This window comes from Mobula hypostoma, chromosome 2, assembly GCF_963921235.1.
Source record: "Mobula hypostoma chromosome 2, sMobHyp1.1, whole genome shotgun sequence".
NCBI classification, from domain to species: Eukaryota; Metazoa; Chordata; class Chondrichthyes; order Myliobatiformes; family Myliobatidae; genus Mobula; species Mobula hypostoma.
The window spans coordinates 197,623,824-197,640,317 of record NC_086098.1 but is presented as its reverse complement, the minus strand read 5'-3'; the positions used below and the strand labels follow the sequence as shown (position 1 = coordinate 197,640,317).

General features: G+C 37.0%; 1 long non-coding RNA gene across 1 annotated transcript in view; it reads right to left on the bottom strand.

The window, feature by feature from the left end:
- Window positions 1–7,152: 7,152 nt before the first annotated feature.
- The window catches only part of LOC134336531 (uncharacterized), an 82,699-nt gene continuing 73,357 nt past the window's right edge, over window positions 7,153–16,494 (bottom strand). The window contains exons 3-4 of the long non-coding RNA XR_010015818.1: window positions 16,150–16,218; window positions 7,153–8,323 (exon numbers count right to left, since the gene is read on the bottom strand). This is a non-coding gene — a long non-coding RNA (uncharacterized LOC134336531). The remainder of the gene's footprint in view (window positions 8,324–16,149; window positions 16,219–16,494) is intronic.

Below are 16,494 nucleotides of genomic sequence, written 5' to 3'. Positions count from 1 at the left end.
GATTAGCAAAGAATAAATAAAACCCTACTTTCAGCACACACGCAGAAAAGGTTTTCTAATTTACTTTTGAAATAATTACTGCATAGGCCCCTCCTTTTTCATGAGTCCTTGCACTGTGGAAGGTTATTTCACAAAGTGAAAACATAACAGAAAGACTTTTGTACACATTGTAGAATTTTCACAAAAGCTGAAAATAGCAGTAATAGTCCATGCGACTATATGCTGATGTAATAAAACAAAGGAGACAGCAATTGTAAAAAGTGTTCAACAAATTATTTATCCACAGGAGTAAACCACAGAGCTGTGAATGGCTAATATTTGAAAGACCAGATGCAATGTTAGTTTATATTCAATGCTTGTCTTTTATTTGTTCAAATTATGGCATTCAGACACCAAGAATTAATCTCAATATTCAAGATCTTAAAAAATAAATTAGATCATAATGCAATTTTGGTAATTGTTCCCTGTTGTACTAACTAGAATAATACTGTAATCCAATGAAAATATCAAAAAATATTATTGCTGCACTGTTGAAATGTCATTAAAGCATTCTATCTTTAAGACATTTTGGCAGATAATACCCATATCATTGAGATTTGGTAATTGTTAGAATGACTATTAAAATATGACACTTAACATGAGATCTTTATTAATTTGTATACAGATGTCATATAATACACTGTCACATTTAAACTGATCTATTAATAATATTATTTCTACTGCCTGTTCAGAAAAAAATTACTCTGAGGGTACTAACACTTTGATTTTCTTTCCCTATCCTTTGCAAAATATCTGGAGAAATCTGCAAAACATTACAATCACTCAAGTGAATGCAACAGAAAATCAAGCTCTGGATAAATGATTAACTCTTTCCTGATAGGTCTTCTTCATGTTTACTACCACAGCAGTTACAATCACCTTGCATTACTTTCCAATCAACGTGGTTTTATAATGATAAATCTGATGTCAACATTGGCCACATCCCAGGTTTCAGCATAATGCTTTCCGTCAAGGCTACTGCAGCACTTTCTAGCAATGACTCAACCACACTGCATTGCAACACAACAGATTCAAAAACGCTGTAGTTTGCTGATTTGTGCATTTCATTTGGGGCTTGCTGATCTCAAGGCTTTTTTTAGGATGTACTAGGTAAGAGTCATTATGGCTCACTCTAATGAAAGCTCTCGTGCACATAGAACGTTTGCCAAAGATTATTTTCATTACTAGTTAGACTGATACAGTATAAACCAAAAAAATATAACTCAAGATAAGTTAAGACATAATTAATAATATGTTTATTCACATCTGCTACTTTTATTTCTATTTCTAAAGCAATATGTTTTGGGATGTATTTAGGTAAAACTGACCTTTTACTTTGTAATTTCACTTTATTCTTTGAACTCCAAATGTAAAATCCTCCCACTAACAAAATGCTGTCCAAATGGAAAAAAAAATGGCCTCACAAACTTCAATCCAATTACTTATAAATTCAGATCAATTTCATAGATCCCAATAATCCCAGTTTTCAGAAAATTGATAACAAAAAGGATATATATTTAATTTTATATTTATGCAATTAAGACAATAATTAAGTTCAACATTAATATTTGAGAAAAAAATTGGAAACACAGAACATAATGTATAACTGTAGTTGCACTTGAAATCGCTTAACAGGAAGGCCATCCTGTTGAATGTCAACCTTCAGCTCACCCATATTCAATTACAAACAGAAAATTTCATTTAAAATAGCAAGGTAAAGGGTGAAGAAAAAAATAGGCCATTGCAATTCCTCTCAAGTATCATAGAGGATAATTAGATACAATGGCAAGCTGTGGTGGGTCTACTTTACAGTGTGGTTTGGAGAGCTGTATTTGTAATTACACAGCCATCATACTGAATGCAACAACTAGTGCTTGACTGCACCATGGCAGCCCATCAAACCACCAGCAACAAAATAGCTTGAGAATCTATATAAACCAGAAGTTAAGATCAATGAGTATCACAAAGTGTTTATGATGAATCCTGCTGGCTTGCAAGAAGGATTGTTCTTGTTGATCCATTATCATTCGAGAATAAAACTGGCCACAATAAACCGTGATCAAATACACATTTTTCAACTGCAGACCTCTAAGAAGGTCACTGTAATATATCATCTGTCCTATACTGACTGTCAACTGAAAACAAATTCATTACTTGAATTTTCAAGTTGAGAAGTACATAATCTCCATTCATTTCTTTAGCTTAATGAGAATATAACATAATTCCCATTTTCTTAACAAGTTAATCATGCTGTTTAGGCAGTGGACTTCTTCCTCACCCAACTTGAACTTCAGGCCTGTCCAATGTACTTTAACACTGAGTATTGTCTTCTGTTGATACTTTACTCGTATTTAGAAATTCAAGTATTTTTAATGAGAAGTGAAAATGTAAACTATCACAAAAATCACAGAATAAATTATCACCCAAAGCTCAATTGGCTCACTTCAAAGTAGATTTAGACTTGATTATACTCAATGTCAGCACATGATTGATTCTGCTAAAACAAAGACTGATTTGGTAACTCAAGAATAACTACAGAAGTAAAGTGAACAAAACCCAGACTTCCCCTGCACAGTACAACACTTTAATGAACCACACATATCATACAGAGAAGTAATTGACATTTTGTACAATACACAATGCATTTCCAGACATTCATTTAGGTTAACAGACACAAAATATGGGGGAACTCAGCAAGTCAGGAAGCATCTAAGGAGAGGAATAAAGAGTTGATGTTTCAGGCTAGGGCCCTTCATCAGTACTGTATGAATGGTCGTGACCTGCCCCAAGATGTCCGATCTGCCCCAAAATGTCAAATCTCCATAGATGCTGCCTGACTCGTTGAGCACCTCCAGCATTTTGTGGGTGTTAATATTGATTTGCAGCATTTTCAGAAACTCTTGTGTTAACTCTCTTAGTACTATTGAGATTTAGCATGGACATGGGTCTTAATAACTCGGTTGTGATTTGCTTCATGATTAGGTGTGTTCAAAAGATTTACATCTACTTGAATACCATTGGGCAATCCAAGGGGCCCATCTTTCTTAAGGTAGATTGCTTCTTTAAAGTTTTCATCTTTGATTATCAGACTATTTACAGTTCCTATATATTAATGCCCTTATTCTCCCTTGGGTTGTTTTCTTGTTCCACTTCTCAAAGTTCTTCTTGAATCCTTCCATAAACAGTGCTCAACCTACCCAGTCATATTTTCAGGTCTCCAAGTGATCTCTTTAGTTACCTTCAGGCCCAATGATCTCATTGCGATTTCAACATCTCAATGATTTTCCCTCCCCTTCTTGTTCTTCTCCATGCAATCCATCCTTCTCACCCTCACTGGAAACATAAACCCCACTCTAATATTTTTTCCTGACATCCTCCACAATCTCATCTCTCCCCGATGGAAGGTTATAAGCATTTGTGTGAGAAAAGCTTATCTATTATATAACTGTACCTTAGGTACCTTGCATGGTGAGTATTGGAGCCCACAGGGTATTGCACAAAAATGGAGTGGTCACCAGCACAATACCACTTCAATGAACATTTTATGTGATGAACAATTTCTAGACCAGAGTCTTTCAACTCGCACCAAAAGCTTTATTTATTTATTTTATTCAGAGATACAATGTGGACCCTTCTGGCACAACAAGCCACACCACCCAGCAACCCACCTATTTAACACTAGTCTAATCACAGGATAATTTACCATGTCAATTAACCTACTAAACAGTATGTCTTTGGAATGTGGGAGGAAACACATGTGTTCATGGGAAGGCCATACAAACACCTTGGTGACAATGTTGGAATTGAACTCCGAACACTGATACTCCAAGCTGTAGTTGTTTCGCACTAACCACACTCTGCTGCCATGACACCCCATGGTGGGGGATAAAATCATCACTCATCCAACAACATTGCAGTGGGACACAAATTCCATTCAAATACTGGCCAATCTTTGCAATCAGCATAAATGCTGGTAATTGGGCCCATGAACTAGAAGGGTGGCTAGGAATGGGGAGATGGAGCATTTTGCAGCAATTAGATGATTAACGAATAATCCTCCTAAATAAAACTGAAGCATTTGGACTTCGACTGCAATCTATTTGTATAATGTAAGGCAAAAATGACAGACAGGTGGCTTCCAGATTTTCTGGCAATACACTGGAGCAGAAGGAATATTTTATTTTCATTTGATGGGGGAGGGATGCACCATCCCTGGCTGAGAACGTCAGCAGTGAAGACAGCCAGAATGAAACAATGAATGGAATTCCTCCTTCTCTGATGACAATATCTGTGATTCTCGGCACACAAAGTTCATCAACCTGACTAGGGCAAAGGAAGATTTGTTCCCAGTGCAATCTCCCGCAGTCTTCATATCAGATCTTTAAGTATCCTTCAGTATGCTCTTTAGTCCCACAACTCACAGGTAGTTCTGCTATAACACAAACAGTCATGTTTCTAAAAAACCTCGCATTGTAGAAAGTTGTGCCAAAGCATAAGAGGCTGTAGTTGTCTACAAAGCACAGATTTAAATAGGTTTCCATGATCATGATCACACTATAACCAATGCAGATGCTTTTTCCTAATTCATCATTCATATTATATATAACCAGTTCACATAATGGAAACTTCAAAATGCAGAATTTGCACCAACACAATAAGTGATGCTTGTTTTGGATCTTCATGATGACATTCTGAAATTGAAAGATGTATCAAACTCCCAAAAGGGAACACCCCAACTCAATGCCCTAAGCTCATGAGCAGTGTGCAAGTAAACTCTGGGCCTCTAAACTGCTCACAACTACCCAATGCCAAAACTCAAAAAGCTGCAGCTAACCATCAATTAAAATCATCCTTTTCTATGATAAAAAGCTTAACTTGCATGTTTAACAACAGTACAATAAAAGAAGTTTTATTTGATGTGCAATATCTTGCATGAGCTCAAGGCAGCGGACTGCCCTTTTACAAAATATTAAACTTTTAACCCCTTTCAGAATGGTTAGAGGTGATCATGATATTTTTTGCTGTTGGTGCGTTTCAGTTGCCAGCAAAACTGAACCTTAGAGGCCCATCACACAGCTTTCCAATCCTTCTGCTTCACAGTAGGCTTTGCCAAGGGAGCAACCAGCCTCACAGTGCCCCAGGCAATATTAATGTCCGAGACCGGGCATTCCAGTACATCTGCCAGGTGTCAAGCCACAGTAGAGGGAAAGGAAATCTGTCTTTACAAAGGGTAGGGTGACTTTGACAGGATGAATATTTTCTTCTACCCTTGTGATAATAAATGAACAGATGAAATTGTTTACCTGCTACAAATTTAAACAGATTATTTAAATTTATTTACCGGAAAAATATATTTCATAACATTTCAACTCATTAAGTGAAGCTGGAATAGTTGCATCTTTTTTTTAATCAATTTGCACATTGAAACAAAACCTGAATGCATTCCAAGTGGAGCTCATTGCTTGATTTCTAGATTACTAAAGGAGTCAGAAAATCAGTCGTAAGGCAGAAATGAGCCAGCACTTTCCCAAGGTTGAGAATATGTAATCCCTTCTAAATGTCAAATTCTAAATAAATGATAAAACACAAACTGTTTGTGTTATAGGCAGAGTGAAAAAATATTAAAGACTGACCAAAAGGATTTCCACTATCAGCTCCCAGAGATAAATGAAATAACTACGCTGGAGACATTACCCAGATATTTATGCAAAAACTAGCACCTTTCACCAAATATTGATTTCAAGATTATTCTGTCTACCTCTCAATTATTTTTATTTTATTCAATTTATGATAAATTTGAATATGGTTATGTTGCATTCACAATCTTCCTAAGTGAGTAACAACAGCTGAGAGAAGTAGGATTGGGAGTACTCATTGTCGACAAAATCTATCTACATCTACACTGTCCCAGACTCCCAAGAAGCAGCTTGGGGCTCTAGGAATAACGCCAAAAGAATCCCGAAAATGACCTTGTGTCTGTTGCTGATAGTTCTGGCTTTTTAAATATCTATGAATATTTTAATTCAAATTAATCCTAAATTTCTTATTATTCTTTTCAAACGAGAGACAAAGCATTAAATTCTATTACCACAGTAATGGTGTATTTTGTTCTTCAGTATTTAAAACAGACAAGCAAATAGGAAAAATGTATTAAAGATGTCATAGATAAACATGATTAATTAACCTTCTTCATGGGCTGGAACACCATACTTCATTGCAAAATCCTTGCAACCCTATATGCACCTAGGAACCAGGTACTATAAAAATAGATAGATGGCCAGATGGACAGTGGTTGGGGATGGGGCCAGGTGCATTGATGGACTGGCCTTACAGTGGGCAGGTGCACCTGGAAAGGAAAGGTGTATAAGGACTGAGTGTACGTGGGAGGGCAATGGGAGCACCGGGGTGTGGAGGAAAGATACTCAAACAATGGATTCAGGAGCAGGGGTTGTGAAGGGCCAAAACAGGAGCTCCCAAACTGGGGTCCATGGAACCATTCCATAAAAAATGTTAGGAACCCCTGGGCTAAAACGCGTGTGTTCACTGAATTGGATGGGGAGCAACATGTGAGGCTATTGACAAGGGTTATGAAAGAGAGAAGGAGAGAGAGAGAGAGTGAGTGAGTGAGAGTGAGAGTGAGTGTGAGAGAGAATGAGTGTGGGTGTGGTGGGAGGGACACGATATGCTCCAATATATCCAGTAAGAATAGCTATATATAATCTGTTATGTAACAATTCTTAAAACTGTTACTTAAACAGGGGCATTTTTAATTCCATATACATTTTTATGTATAAAAGGAGTATTATTTCATTTTCTGAGCATATCTTGGTTTGGTAACATAAGTTACTCTGTAAAATTACATCATTCGGCTGATTTAATTCAACAGAATTAATTGGGCACTCACTTTAAAGATTTTGGCTGAAGTGGTCTCCACTTGAAAAGCAGTAAAGGTCATTAAGTAATATTTCAAAATTCAACTCTACAGGATGCCATTTTTTTTCAAATAAAAGAATATGTGGTAAAACGATTTAAAAAAACACTTTAATGCAAATATAGAATAGGAAATGGAAACAATCCATTCTTCAGTCAAAATCTATTTCTATTTCTTACACTGGTTATTTCATAAAATGTGTGGAATAGTGAAGAATGACAATCAAAGGGTTAATCAGAAATAAGCAGTTAGATAATTACATTTCAACTTCACTTTCATGAAAATGATGTAAAAGATATAGATATGGAATGAGAATGCAAATTAACAAATCAAAACAATTAATCAGTCATGTTAAATAGCCCAGGCAAACAGTGTTAGAGTGGATGCTGGGTATTCGACAAAATCAATTATACAATACTTATTGATAATTTATTCAGTCATTTACAATAAAAATAGCTTTTACTTTTTATGAAGGAAGAATTAATTAAAATTTATGTTTAGATAGCATTAGTTAGTATTTAGGAAGAAATTATGGTGCTTTTAACATGGGCAGATTCCCAGAGCCAATAAATAAAATATTTAATATTTTATTGTTCCAAATTAATATAAAACAATAAATCAGACTGGTTAAGTATGGTCTACATTGTAAAAGTATTTAATTAACATAGACCACATACTGTATTTTTTTTGTAAAACAGATGCAAAGATACTGTATGTACTTGACCATGATTAATAATTCAGCTGCAGCAATGCACATTAATTCAAAGGTAATAATTTGATTTTCTCTTATACAAATTATGGATAATTTGCCATTTTACTACAACACCGAAGTACAATTCACACTAATATAATTTTTCACTGTTGTGCTGCAATAGAATGTGATATAAGATGTTTGCACACGGATGGTTTTCCTCATTTAAAATAAGGATACAGGGAAGACACTCACATTCGTCCACCTCATTTGCCAATTGTAATTCCGAAGATCTATGCACTTCCTCTGTTATCATAGTATTCCATAAGCTTTTACTCAAAGGATTTCAAAATGGAAATCATTAATAAGTCATTGCAATTTATTAGTTAAACTGTATTAACTAATATTTAATCACCTTTCATTTTATATTTTAAAATATATAATTATTATTCATAATTATACAATTGAAATTTACTTCTTTTTCAGGCACATAATAAATGAAAACTAATTTCAGGTTGTTTTGCATCATTTTAGAAATCTAACAAGACATGCTTGAGCATGAGATCCACTTGCATCAACATCAGTAGCTCTCTGTTCATTTTTCCCTTTCTTGTTTCCTGACCAGCAATGTTAAATTTGTTGATTTTCTGATCTCTTCTTACCTAAAGAAGAAATCCCAGTCATTTTCATCAGTATTGCTAGACAGCATATATTAAAAGCATAGAATCAGAGGATCATAAAAATGTACATTGCAGCCCATCAAATCTATACCAACTGTGATACCTATCTAATCTCAGTTGTCCATATAAGGCCTGAATCCCTCTATGCCTTTCCTATTCAAGTACCTGTCCATATAACTTTTAGACATAATTGCATCTGCCTCCACCATCTCTTCTGACAGCTTGTCTCTCACCCCTAACAGCTCTAATGTACCCTGATTCATAATCTTTGAATTGAATTTAAGGCAGAATAATAGATGTTACTGCTACTATGAACTTCCGTGCAACATTGCTATACTGTTGATAACATTTTAAACTTTTGTCATTCATGTACATACATACATAAAAAATAACATTCTCTCTCTCTCTCTCTCTCTATCTCTCTCTGTCCGTAGACTTTTAATAGATGTACTCAGTCACAGAAAACTATGCCTGAAGAAGGTCTTGGCCCAAAATGTTGACTGTTTATTCTTTTCTATTGATGTTGCCTAACTTGCTGAGGACTTCCACCATTTTGTGAGTATTGCCTTGGATTTCCAGCATCTGCAGGCTTTCTCATGTTTGTGATAAACTATCCCTGTGCTGTATTACCTTGAAATGGTAAGAATTATGAGCACACATATTAAATCCTCATCAGTGTCTTCCCTTGTTTTCCATCCTACCATTATATTTCTACTCTTTCTCCTTCTACAACATTTTTCCAAAAAATATAACAACTAATGTACAAATTAAGCAAAACGCTATAAGTATACTGTAATTCATTAGGAATGGAAAAATAGAAACATGTGAGAACTTTATATGATCTGAAAATACTCAATTTTAATGAACGGCTAGAGTAGATTATTTTGTCATGAAGGATATAATTTGTATTTGTCGAGGAAATATTAAACAAATGTTTGTTAACATAAGAACATAAGAAATAAGAGTAGGAATTGGACATCTGGTCCTCTGAGCCCACGCTGCCAAGCACTGAGGTTGTGGATGATCTTTCACCTTAATGCCACTCTTCAGCACTATATCTACAACCCTTAAAATAAATCGTGGTTAGTTGCAAAAAATTCAAGTGAAGACTTGTGAGGGGTAGACCTTGTATTTACAAATTTTAAAACGGTCAAGGATAAATGTGACTTTCTATCAGGATTTTTTTAAGTTCCAAAAACAAAATTATCTCAAAAACAAAATAACAGACATATTAAAAAATACACTGCAGTGAAAATATATTGGAGGTCATTTTTATCCACTCGATTGCTATCTTTCTTTCTAAGGTTGAAGTGCCAGAGTTTATATGGTTGTGTTGTTTTGTTTTGTTTTCTTTAAAGTTTTCTTTTTAGACAAAGTCGTCTGGTAGACATTGATTTAGTGACTGCATTGATGAAACTGGAGGCAGTTCGGCTGGTGGCATAACTGAATAAATTGTTTGATGATTGCCTTTTAGGGCAAGTACCAGCATAGAAGGAAATAGACTGATTATCTTTCAGGTTGATGTGTTAGCAGGGTGAATAAATCTAGGTCATTCTCACTCGCTCTGCCCTGCTTTTCATACCACAGTAACAACTGCAAATAGATGCTTCTTTATGTTTCCATGAGATAAATTTGAAATCTGTGCTGAAATCCTGTTTCACTCTGCCTCCTTCACCCCCAGAATCTGTGATGTTTTAAGTAGAAACGCTTGCTCTCCAGAATCTCTGTGTGAATTTGCCTCCATAAAACATCCCCGCCTCCCCAAAACTTGTCTCTAGATTGATTTCTACATGAAAACATTATCCTCAACTTCAGATTTAGTTTTAGCAGCTCATTTCAGAATAACGCTTTCCACTCATAGATCTAGTAACTTCCTAAATTCTGTTCTTCTTTCTACTGGGAGTGAAGCAAATCCAACTGTATTAGACAATAATGTATTTTACAAAAATAGATTTCAGAATTTCTAAAGTCCTCTTTCCCGACTCTTTGGCATGTTATCCAATATCAAGTGAGAGGATTATGGGATTATAATTGTGTGTGTTACTGTTATGACAGACAAGGAAGTTGACATCACTCACCTAATGACAAATACTTTAGCAAAATAGTCATAGATAGACTTATAATTATAATAGAGCCTCTCACAGCTCAATGTGGCTGGAAGTGCTTTAAAACCAATGAAGTACTTCTAAAGCACAGTCAATACAGAGTAGGGAATATAAATTAAGAATTAAGGACAATGAGAAAGTAAAGAGAAAATGGTCCTGCCCCTTTAAATAAATTGTTTTTACCTTGACCTCATTAGTATTAATCTGGCTTTGCCTCTCATTTTATGCCGCAGGCTGACAGCATTGAACAGTGCTGTATCCATAGCATTTTTAACAGCAATGTGAACAGACAGCCACTGTTCTATAGTGCGCTCACATGATTGTTGCAAAGCACAGAAACAGACTCTCAAAGACACCTACAGGATTCTGCTCGCCCCACACCCCCTCCATCCCACTGCCTGCAAAATTTCCAATGGTTAAAAGCTCAAGAGGACTGATCAGTTTGTTTTCTTTTTGGTATAGTTGACCAGACAAGTTATTAAAGATTACACCACTTGCACAGGCATCTTTGCAACAGCTGCATGAAAGGTCACACTGTCCTTGCACAAGTATAATATATTGGAGTAATCTGCAGTCTGCAGAGAAAAATTGACCCTATTTTGTTGGGAAAATGAGCTGGATAAAATTCACTATTAGCTGCTAATGACTGTTTCCTCCAGGTACAACCAAATGATTGTTTTACAAAAGCTGATCTTTCTGCTTCTTTAGAAACCTGCAGTATCAATTTGATACCTTGTGATGCAACAGAGTTTCCACTGAAGCCTGACCTGACTCAGAAGTGAAGACATGGTCTTCTTTTCAGGCTTGTTCAGTTTGAATTGCTCCCCATCAGGTGAGCCCCTGAGTGTTGAGCTACCCTGCTCTTAACCCAATGTCAAAGCCGTGATTGAATGAAACATGAGTATGACGTCAGAATATTCCCGGACATTCACAGTCATTGAGCATGTCTTCTGGACTGCTTTTCCTTTGAATTGGCTTTATTTCTTACATCCTTCACATACATGAGGAGTAAAAATCTTTACATCACGTCTCTGCTTAAATGTGCAATGTAATTTATAGTTATTTATAATAATTTATAATAAATAGAACAGTCAATGTAACATAGAAATACACTCAAATCAGCGTGAGTTAATCAGTCTGATGGCCTGGTGGAAGAAGCTGTCCTGGAACCGGTTGGTCCTGGCTTTTACGCTGTGGTACCGCTTCCCGGATGGTAGCAGCTGGAATAGATTGTGGCTGGGATGACTTGGGTCCCCAGTGATCCTTCAGGCTCTTTTTTCACACCTGTATTTGTAAATGTCCTGAATCATGGGAAGTTCACAACTACAGATGCGCTGGGCTGTCCGCACCACTCTCTGCAGAATCCTACGATTAAGGGAGGTACAGTTCCCATACCAGGCAGTGATGCAGCCAGTCAGGATGCTCTCAATTGTACCCCTGTAGAAATTTCTTAGGGATTTGGGGGCCCATACCAAACTTCCTCAACCATCTGAGGTGAAGGAAGCACTGTTGTGCCTTTTTAACCGCACAGCTGGTGTACAGACCTCATGAGGTCCTTGGTGATGTGGATGCTGAGACCTAAAGCTGTTTACCCGCTCAATCCCAGATCCACTGATGTCAATAGGAGTTAGCCCATCTCCATTCCTCCTGTAACCACCTATACTAAAGCATTAATGCAAAATTAATGCCACAAATGAAGGTATATCCTTTCTTTCCAAGCAGTATACAGTAGCCCATGTATGATCTCCCCAAAGGCCTCTACATTTGCAGGAACTATTAGTCCTCCCTCCTACTGTCATACCTGCATACTCACTCTGTGTTTAGCATATGAGGATCCCCATTACTCTCCAAACAGCAGCTCTCTCTTTATTTTAACAATATCCTACTTTTCTCTTCTGACTTCCAGAGTACATAATCTCACGTTTTGCCTTTTCACATTTCACAATTCCAAATTTTTATTTAATATCCCTTTGCCTAGAAATTGGATCTTGTTGCAATAAACCAATCATGAATTGGGAAATTTGAAAATGTGGACAATCTTGATTTAAGAGAGCATTATCAGGCTTTTCTTCCATTTAAATAGATTTGAACTTATGCAATCACAGAAGGCACAGGCATATGAAAGAAACAACAGTAATGTCATCTGGGCATTGCCCACTGCATGGATGTACAGCCGTCATTAGGATAAGAGAGAAAATAATGGAGCATGGTGAACAATCAGGGAAAACATAGAGTGAATGACAAAAAAAATGAGGGTAGTTGGAGAAAGAAATGGTGAGGATGAAAGAAAATGAATTTTTGTTTCCCAAGAGAGAAGGAGAGACCCCTCTGAATTGTGGAGCTGGATAATTACAGCTCAGAATATGGATGTCTCCACACAGAAATGGTGTAGGTGACCACTGGGTCTATGAATCTAACTTTCTACTTCTGACGGAATCAGTGTGCAGCTGTTTCAGTCTGTGGCTGATGTTGCTGGAAATTCCATTTTCAATCTATTTAAGATGACTGGGAGAAAGGAGTGTTTAAAACCTAAAAAATGTCTCTTAAAGGTCATTTTATATCATGCCCAGTTCCTGGCTGTAATTTATTCAGTGCTTTATTTGGGATAAGAAATGAAACTTGTGACTTATTGAGTCTATTTATCGTAAGTTTTTAATGAAAACATGCACATTATTGAATAGCATCACACACACAAAATATGACAAAGAGGTGACAATAGCACCAGCGCGAATCATGACAGGAAGTGCAATTCAAGGATTTTAAAATCATACCTTATGCACAACATACACATACCAAACAAGTTTCAATCAACTCTCAAATCCTATGGCAAGACACTCTTCCTCAAAACATTCTTCCACATTTTATGCATTGTTGTATTATCTCTCTTTATCTAAGTCATTAATACAGATTGGAAACAACTCAGGCTCTATCATTGATCCTGGGTATTCCAAAGGTTTCATATTACAATTTTACACTGATTCTAGATAATCAGCAGCCTTCTTTATAGCTTTAAACATTATCCCCAATGTCACTGGAACTTCCCCTGCATAGCAGCCTGTACAAGGTATACACTATACCCTGTATAATATATGGCAACTTGTTAAGTTCTGTTGGAAAATCCAAATACTCTACATCTACTGATTTCCTATTATCCCTCTTGCTCTAATAAATCTGTCATCATTCTGACTATTTATTTGTAGGACATAATGATTTTGTGCCATTTTAATCAAAGATCTCAATACATTCACAATTAGAACAGGTCTATTATTTCTTGCTTTCTATCTCCTTGCTTTCTATCTCCTTCCTTTTGTGAATATGATGTTATGTCTGTATTTTTTCAATCTGCTGGAAACTTTCCAGAATCCAGGAAAGTTTGGAAGGTCACAACCAATGCCTTTAAGAGTCTGGGATGCATGCCAATGGATCCAGGGGACTTGCCAGCCTTCAACTCCATTGGTTTGACCAGCACCAATTCCATTAGTAATAATGCTTTGATGACATTTCTCTAGTTCTCCTTCCATTTGTTTCCAGATTTCCTGATATTTTTGGGACATATGCAGTACATGTTTTTCTACCATGAAAAGTGAGGTGGAATATTTATTCAATGTCTCTGGTACTTTCTTATTTCCCATTATTATTTTTGCCCAGCTTCCAATGTTAAGTTACTGTCTTCCTTTTTGATAGTGCCATAGATCCATAGGGTAATGCAGCACAGGAATATACATTTCATCTTATCATGCCTATGCTGACCATTAACAAGCCAATTATATTAATCCTTCTTGCCAGTACTTGGTGTGTAGCCTTCTATGCCTTGGCAGTTTAACTTCTCATCCAGATATTTGAATATGCTGAGAATAACAGCCTCCACCACCCACTCCCAAATTTGAGCTTCAAATCTAAGTTTCTTCCTCTTAACATGACTGTGAGTTTCTAAGATATTATGTTTGTTCTTCCCCAAAGCACCCTTTACAACAAAATAATTGATTGATCCTATAATTTCCTTTTATTGTATTCACCACATATTGTCTTGAGAAAATGCTCTTATTACCCTCTATAAACTCTTTCTTGGATTTCTAGGCTGCAAAAATGCTATTTATATTTACAAAAATGTGCTATTCTCAGATTCTTTGAGCCATCACAGCAAACCACATGATATCAATTAGACAGAAAAGATTATCCATTAGTGACAATGATTCCAGTGCATCATCCAGGTAAACACTGGCAACAAACATACAAACAATGGTAGCACACATACAAGCTGTCATAAGAAACCTTCTTAGTTACAATTCAAAGCCTCCCAATCTATAAATCAATTCATGAAATATTACATTTGGAAATCAACAGATCTTTCTTAAGCATCACCTTGGTACTTGTCCTTGTGTGGCTTTACCTGTCTAAATGCTATTCTACAATGGGTCATGACATTCACAGGATAAAGCTGAAGAGCAACTTGTAGAATGTTCAATAGCCCAGGAGGCAGAGCTGTGCAGTTCACTGTCTCAGCGTGAGGGCAGTAGCCTGAACTGGCTAACTCTCAAGCAGTTGCAAAGGGTGGGAGATGAGAGCCACCACCCTAATAGTGAGGAATGGGAGGATGAGAACTACCATCCTGGCATGATGTTTGGTGATGGCCCAGGTGCAGAGGGAGGGACGCAGTGCAGAATGAGCAGTTCACTGTGTTTTAATAAGAACAGAATAATAATTTAATAATAACAGAACCAAAGGGGAAAAAACTGCTGGGCCAAAAGGTCCACTACTTAGAACTCTCAAACTAAAATCCAATGCCATCACTGAGGCTCAGAAGTAGTAATTTAATACTAAATTAGTACCACTCCTTTGCAGCATCAATCTAAATTGCAGTCTTCTTTCCCAGAGCATAGACTAAGGTAAGCAGGGAGTGTTGCCTTTGCTATGCTTTGGTCAAGACAACATGACTGAAATGAAGGAAAGGGAGTTAAGTGCAACCCTGATGAAACACTAATTGGCTGCAGCATGCATATTCACAAGTGTGATTCCTGACCCCGTTCAGTTGTCTGCCTGCGAGGGTGTCAGACTCCGTGGCTGAGTCTGTGGTGGTGGCACATCCTGCAAGAGGTTTATACTTCATAAATCTCCTGCCACTCTCCAGGGGCGATGGCTCCTAATAGTCTATTGCAGTTCAAATTGCTGTAAAACTCTCTACACACTGAGAGCCAAAATGGAAGCCACCTGTGGTGCTGCAATATCTCTCATCAGATTCTGCCTCATGGTTGGGTCCACAACTTTCTAATCGATGTTGTCACAATTTCCAATAGTCTCCCAGCTCTCAGGATGTTGCTGCCCATTTCTTCCATTTTCTTTGACCTTGAACTCTTGCCTGCTAGACTTCTGAGTTCAAGGTCAAGGAACATGGAGGAGGCTTTCTTCTTGATAATGCACCATTAACATCCTCATTTGATTCCTCACTATCAGAACTAGAGTAGTCTTGTCCTTCAGCACACTGGTAGCCTTAATCTCCTGCTGTTTTTCCCAGCCTAGGTAAGTAGATTTTCATTAGGTTACTAAAGTGAGAAAGACACACACAAATGATTGTGGTGTGGAGCAAGGGGAAAGTAAAATGTGCAGGTCATCTACAACTTGTAACTCAGCGGAGAGCATGAGTTGAAGAGAAAGTATGAGTGAGAACAGAAGGTGTAAATATACAGCCACTGTTCAGCTACTCACCCGCAAAACTGGCCACTTCGTTAGCAACTGTGTTCCTACTGATTTGCACCTTGACCTTTATATCTTGACCTGCAAGAGAGAGGTGTGCGTGTCAGTGAGTGTCATATATGGTCATGGTTTAATAACTGCTGATAAGTTGCAGGAGTGGGCCAGGCAGTAGTGTTAAGTGTGGAAGGCTGCAGGAGAACATGCAATATGAGTTCTGATTGCCTGGGATTACTAGTATTAATCAAATATTACTAGATAATTTAGACTGGAAGATGTTGCAATTGAAGATGCCTTCTCTGAACATAGCCACTTTTCTGAGTTTATTAAACTCCTGCAGAACTGAACCTAGGCCCTCAG